General features: G+C 39.0%; 1 long non-coding RNA gene across 1 annotated transcript; it reads right to left on the bottom strand.

Annotated features, from left to right (window-relative positions):
- Positions 1-769: 769 nt before the first annotated feature.
- LOC137161438 (uncharacterized) lies at positions 770-6978 on the bottom strand. Its single transcript, XR_010922070.1, has 3 exons — positions 6850-6978; positions 2744-3029; positions 770-1189 (listed from the first exon to the last, which is right to left on the bottom strand). It is a non-coding gene; the product is annotated as an uncharacterized lncRNA (long non-coding RNA).
- Between the last annotated feature and the right edge of the window lie 203 nt (positions 6979-7181).

Genomic DNA, 7181 nt, shown 5'->3' with positions numbered 1-7181 from the left:
TACTTCTTACAGCCCTTCATCTGTAGGCCCGCTAGCTTTCATTATCAGGTATCTATCTGTTGAGCACTCAGGGATGGGAAAATTAGAACTAATAAATCTAGAGCACCTCTAAAAGTGCTTTAACATAGCTCTTCTAAAAAGAAAAGTATTGTGACTTTAGAGTATCTAATCTGGAGTTTTTCCAGGGAAAACAGCAAATGCTGTTTATCCCATCGGAAAGCTGGGAAGCTCTCTCACTATAAATCTCTTGTTTCTAGCTTTAATTGGTTATCACTGGCCCGAGTCTGAATATTGCACATGCAAAAACTCAGTAAATGTAATCTGGGGATGAATATTCCACTTTCTGGAATAGAAGGAAACATTTTTTGCAGCAGGTGGTTTAATGAAAAACAAAAGTGGATGTTTGAAGCTGCTCCAGTATTTGGAATGCAGGAATAAGTCACAAGGGAGCTGGATCACTGGACAGAATGTAGGTAAGGTGATCATTTCAATTTGTCACATAGTTCTGCAATTTACCACCTGGATACTACCAAAACCTGTGGAGTAGTACTTGGTTTCTGTTCCTAGAGCTACCACCAACTCACTGTATGACTTAACAGCTTCAGTTTCTTGAGCTGTACAATGGGGATAATGATATTTCCCAACTTTGTAAAGGGGTGAGAGCTACACATGAAAGACACTAAATGCAGTGTTTGATGTATGTGTCAATGTGTAATAATTTCACACACACACACACACACACACACACTCTCCACACAAATTTATTTTCTAGGGATATTTTTTGTATCAGAAATGGGCTTTCTTCCAGAAATGAACAGGAAACAGGACTACTTCTCTGGGAATATTGTCCAGTTGCTAATTTCACTACCGGAACTGTGTTTCTGCCCATTTTGGCCCATGTCCACAACTGCCTCTATTGAAAATAAAGGGTCTGATGATTCTATGGATAATGGTAAACATATGTAGCCCAAGCAGTGTTATACTTTGAAAGCCAGAAATCATTAAAAGATATTTTAGTTGTTGGCAACATAAGATCAGTGTAGGAAACATCATCTAACAGAGAAATCTCATACCATTAAGTTTCATGCTCGGACAGCATTTGGCATCTTTCTTTCTTTCTTCCTTTCAATTGACTAATTCAAAACCAGGGCCAAAGAGTGTTCTGAAGTTTCAAATTAGTTTGTCATAACTGCAAAAAATAGAGAGAGAAAAAAACTGGATCTTTGATTTTGTTTGTGTTGGAAAGTACTTTCAATTCAGAGTAGGTCACTTGATTTTCTTTTGAGTGTACATGAGACCTTTGACTTTTTGGAGTACACAGGAGACGAATTGAGTAATGTGATGTCATTACCTTGTGGAGTTCTCATAACACTAAATATATTAGTCACTTGTTGCCATTACCAAAAGGGTAAAGAAGAAAAGCAGACAGAACTGTATATTATGTAGATGAACAGCAATGATTATTCCTTATGATACACACCACTTTCTTACTTTCAAGTCCTCCAATTTTTTGTGAAGCCTGCAAAAAGCATATTTGAACTAAATGATGTTACTCAGCTAAGTGCTCATCTTCTTGTGGCTTTGTAGATTTATTGTGTTAAATCAGTGAAATTTAGCACTCGGAGTAGCAATTTGAATCCATTAAGTTAAATAGATTAAAAGGGTGTAATATTTTATTGGAATCTAAGGCTATTCAACATCATGAGGACTACCAGAGGTCATACGCTTAGGAAAACTTCTCTATATATTTGTAAATGAAAGTTTGGTAATACACAGCAAATATCTGTTCAGCTGGTGACAGGACCACCATTTCACCAGAAGCTGAGAAAGCTGTATCGGTCCTCTTTCCTTATAAACTATAAATGTCAGATCCTTGCTTTCAGTTAAATGAAACTGGATTTTATACAGAGTCTATATTTTTCACAGTGAATATTTGTCTGTTGGCTAATGACAGCATATTCTCACAAGGGATAGTCATAAATAAGATGATGTGTAATTTTCTTTTCCTCAGTGTTCACAATCAGGATACAGAGAGGAAAAAAAGTCAGTGTTCCTTACCAATGCTGGGATTAGTCCAAACTGCTTCTTGAACAATTTCTGCTACTGCGGCGGCTCCCATTGACTATTGTTTAGGGTTTTATTTATTTCTTTTTCTTTTTTTTAAAAAAGGCCACCAGCCTTTGATCAAAGGGAGCACAGAATTAGTAATGCGAAGAGGAGAGCCTGCTGTGACACAGCTGCTAGTGCTGAAAACATTAAATAAAAACCAAGATTTCTCATAAGGTAAGAGCCATGAAGGACAAGATTTATAATTAGTTCTTAGATAATTTTAAAATCAATTCAGTATGGCAGAGTCTTTTCTTAGGGATGCTGGGAGGAGGTGGTGTGGGAGGAGGGGAAAACTGGACAGGGAAATGTTATCCATTGAATGAGTTATATGGGATTATAGCTGCAAGATCCCAGTTCTTGACAAGTTTAACAGGCAGATAAAAGATTGGTTAACCCATCTCTAATCTCCATTATATCAATCGATTAGAAGAGATATACGAGTTTTAGTAGGTGACTAGTAATGTAATGCCCACCAAGTGGTGCTACAGCAATTCCAACCTTGCACCCGTTGCTTCAGTCCTTAAGCAACTGTGCTTCTCTGAGAGGTGATTGGTTTACACCAGATATGCACAAACATGAATGCGTGTTTTGTACTAGAGAGATAATTATTAGAGACACACCAGTGACGGATTACCTCTTTGTGACTCCTGGCCCACTCCACCTAAACACAGGAAGTAAAAAGTTGTCTGCATGCCCTGTAGTTTGCCTTCTGGTGCTGAATTCAGTTTACTTCAAGTACATTTGAAAATGCATTTGTCACTGAGAACCATCAGTAATTCATCACAATGAGATGACAGTCAGATGAAAACAGAAGTGGAAGACACCACACACACACCCCGTTCACTCCTCTTCTTTTTACAAGTGGATGTTGCCCTGGTCTTGATCTTCTAGTCCATGTATCATGGAGTAAAAGTAAATTCCTAATGTAGAAGATAACTTTGATTAATCTCTTACAAATCATTTATACCAAAGGGCATACTAAATTAAGCCTTCTCAAAAGGAAAAACAAAATTTACTTTGTTTTTAGTTAATAGTATGTAAATGGTGCAAAATCTTTCATAACTTTTTTTAAAGCAGAGCCCCAAGTTAAGTTATAGTTGATAATATAGGGCTGGATTTAGCTTCCACTAAAGTCAATGGGCATCTTTCCATTGACTCCAGCTGGAGTTGCATTGGGTCATTAATGAAAGTAATTGCTGAGAACTACCAGGAACCCAAAGGCGTTCATTCCTCATCTGGAAGTGCAGTCACCATTAGTTAACATAGAATCTCATATGTGAACTGGAAAATAAAGCCTTGGGCCAAAAATTTAAATCTACACCTTAAATCTAGCTACCTAAATCCACATTTAGGGGGACTAATGTGTATAGGATGCCATATGCTACACAGTGTGCGTCTGTGTAGTTTGATGATTACTTTTAATGAGTGACTTTGTTGTAATATAGCATGTTAGGTCAGATCAAGAACGGTCAGAGAGAGGGAGATGTGTACGTGTGCTGGATAAACAGCAGCTTTACTTTGTGTCCTTCTCACCACCTCACATACACATTTCTAGTTGCTGTACCTCGGCAAACGTGCAGGAGAAACTTCTGACAAACTTGGTGCTTTCTACCCAGTCTTGCACTCAAGTATGGGAGGAAATTTGTCTCCAGCCACAGCCACAGCCACTTTTCCCCGTTTATAGTCTCAACCCAAACTTTGACTGCATGCAGCTGGGAACATTATGTGTACAGAAGGTTATGAAGGAAATAGACCAACATTTTCACACATGTAGCATCTCTCTATGAACCTACTCTGGTGTGCAAAACTTCTTTATGGCTGCTTCTATGCTGCAATGGTCAGTGGAGGATCCACCCCTTAAGGCTGTATTAGGTCAATGTGGAGAAGTTGCTCTTAAAAGGTGATGGCAGTATGCAGAGAGAAGCACTTCAAAAGAGCTCGATGCCGCACCACCACCACATATTAAAAGGTTCTGCCTTCAAAGATCTGCAGCCTGGGTGTCCTCCTTCACATTTCACTGATGCTGGGTATGGAAATAACTACTGCTGGCAAAGTGACTTCACCCTCTCCTGTCAACTTTGACCTGGCCATGGTGATCTATGTATTTGAAATAACTAATCTGGCATTTGCAAGTGCAAAGGAATTAAATTGCGGGCTTTACAAAAAGGTCCAGATGGTTCAGAATACAACAGCCCATGTTCTTATCAAAACAGGACCCCAAGAGCTCATCACCCAAGGGCCCCATTCCTTATATTGGCTCCCTGTTAAATAACCTGCTCAAGGCTTCAGTCCATCTTCAAATCCCTTTGTGGAAGTAACCAAAGCTATCAAAAACACTGTTTCATTCATACTGCCTACTAGATTAAATTGGCTGAGGGTGGAATTGATTCATCTTTCACTCAAACACCCTTATCCCTCAGCAATTCAACTTGAAAAGGGTATAAACAAAACATATCTGAAAAATTATCTAGTTCTGTTGAGCAGTTTTAGACCCAAGGGACTGAATATTAGACCCGTTGCAATCCCACTGACTTCAGTAGAATTGCATGGGTCTTAAGGCAGTACAGAATTTGGCCCACAATATTCAAGTTTGTTCAATACTTCCCAAAGTGACTTTTTACTTATGTTTAGGATGCGCACCAGGAAGCTTTCTGTTCTCATGCTATATTGAAAACAGCCACTACTAGAATTAGGGCTGCTTAAAGTTTTGTGCATCTAAAACTTCTTTAAGTGCACAAGATCTGAATCAAATCCAGTGGAAACATGGAAAAAATAAGTGATTTATGTATGCGTTCTCATCTCATTGGTCATCTACCCCTATATATAAATGGACATAAAATGAGTAATACATTGGCAAATGCTGCAGAGGTCTCATTTTAGTTCAGAGATTTGCATATTGCCCATTTTGTGAGCTTTGAGTTCTGTATTTCACTATTTCTCCATGGAGACAGGAAGGTGTTTTGTATCTTTCTCATGCCAATAAAATGGAAAACCAAGAAATACATTCTCTAATTTTTGGGGGCAGTAGGGATAAGAAAAAGAAACTGACTTTGTTAAATAGACACTGAGCCAATTATTTTCTCCATTGCACTAGTATAAATCCAAAGTAACACTGAGCTATGCAGAATTACACCAGTGTAACCAAAGAACTTGGCCCTGTTTCCATTCATTATGAAATGATGAAAGTGTGCTTTCAGAGAGCTATACATTGCTCTTGCAGCAGAGGTGTAAGGGATGGGAACAACTCAGTATCAAATAGGGATTTGTCAACTCTTGTATGGGACATGATCTGCAGTGCTATTGATAGAAGCAATTGCCAAGTGGAATTCTAGTTCACTTTATTGTCATTTCAACAGGATCTCAGACCTATGTCAGGCTGAAAAAGGTACAGTGCTCCATTAAAAATAAGCCAGCCCTCCTTCCCAGTAGGAGAGGAGCAATAGTGTCAGATACTACAAAAGAGAGAAGGCTAAAATACATACAAGGAATAGTATGAATGCTACACAATAGTGCACATCTGTGTCAGTTCTCCATTTGTCAAATTTATTATAAAAGTAAACTAGAGTTCAAGGGAGGAAAGAAGGTTTTTGGTTAAGACACTAGCTAGGAGAGAGGAATCCTGGCTTTGCCACAGATTGGGGGGGAAGGTGCTTAAGTCCTGATTTAGGATAGCAGTTAAACTTCATGTTAAGATGTGCCTGAGCCCTATTGATTTCAATAGTTAGACTTCTGGATAGGGTGGGTTTCTTGAATTGGGGCCTTAACCTCAGCTTAGTTTTCTTTGTCTGTGAAATGGGTATATAAGTAGTGCTTAATTTGTGCCAGGGCTTGCGTAGGCTGAACCTCGGCACTTCTAGGCTTGGCAGTTCATAGTTCTGGCACCTGTCAGTTATGAAAGTAAAAAAATTGCTTGAGCACCTAATTGCTTGAGTCCCTGCATTTCTTTCATTACAAATTAAGCACTGGATGTAAGAAGGTGGAATAAAGATGGGTATTGGCAGAATGTTGTTTTGAGGACCTCTTCCCAGTCACTCTTTAAAATGGTCAGTTGGGAGCTAGCTGATGTTATCTGATAATTTTGGCTACTGCTTTTATCAATGCAATGCCAAATTGTTACCCCAAAACTCCCGGATTCACAAGGCCCCACCCTAGCTTGGGTATACTAACAATACCATTCCCAACCTTATCTCTATAAACTGGTAATTATTGTGGTCCACCCTAGAGAATTTACAAGGGTTTACCAGGGGTTCTCATTTACAATCACTGAGAAACTCCCTAGACCTGCCTGCCTTGGTTTACCCTTGAGAGGACATGACTACAGCCCTCTGCTTGAAGGATTGACATTTAAACACTAAATTCTTCAAAAACAAGTGTCTCTTTATTAACTACTAATTATAATATGATTAGGTTTTAAACTGAAAGTCAGAGTAAAACACATAGAAATAAGCATTTAGTACAATACATATTATAAAACTATAAATACTTAACACATCATATATCTTAACACTATACTTAATATTCTATATCACATATCAATAGACAATAATATACTTAACATTATACTTAACTATCAGCAGGCATTAGGCACCAGCCAGTTTCTGGATGGTTAGGGAAAGATCTCATTTGGACCACAGACATCCAAATTTATTCACAGGCACACCCATATACTCTTAGATGATAAAGAAAACTAGAGCTGCAAAACCCCTCTGTATTCATCCCAGTCCTTCTGCTCTGTCTGACCTCTGCTCCCACAGACTGCCACTGAGGTGCTTGTCCACCAGCCATTGCTCCTTCTTCCCTGGGTCTACCCATCTTTTTACCACATCTTCAGGTCAGCTTCCCTACTGATCTTCTCTGAGTCCCTTTCCCTACAAAGCTTAGCCTGCTGGCTGTTGGCTTTATATATAATTTGGTCACCCAAGCTCGACCAATCATCTTAAAGGTCACTTAGACACCTGTATCTCCATGTGACTCTGCCGCCAACCAGCTTTCAATATACCAGTCACATGTACTTCCTGTCTGGAGGTCCCATATAAGTCAATGGGCTGCAATGTATTTCTATGAGCTTTGCT

This window comes from Emydura macquarii, unplaced genomic scaffold (assembly GCF_026122565.2).
Source record: "Emydura macquarii macquarii isolate MOO-44397 ecotype Brisbane River unplaced genomic scaffold, CSIRO-AGI_Emac_v2 contig_2297, whole genome shotgun sequence".
Taxonomy (NCBI): domain Eukaryota; kingdom Metazoa; phylum Chordata; order Testudines; family Chelidae; genus Emydura; species Emydura macquarii.
This window is presented reverse-complemented; position numbering and strand designations above follow the sequence as displayed.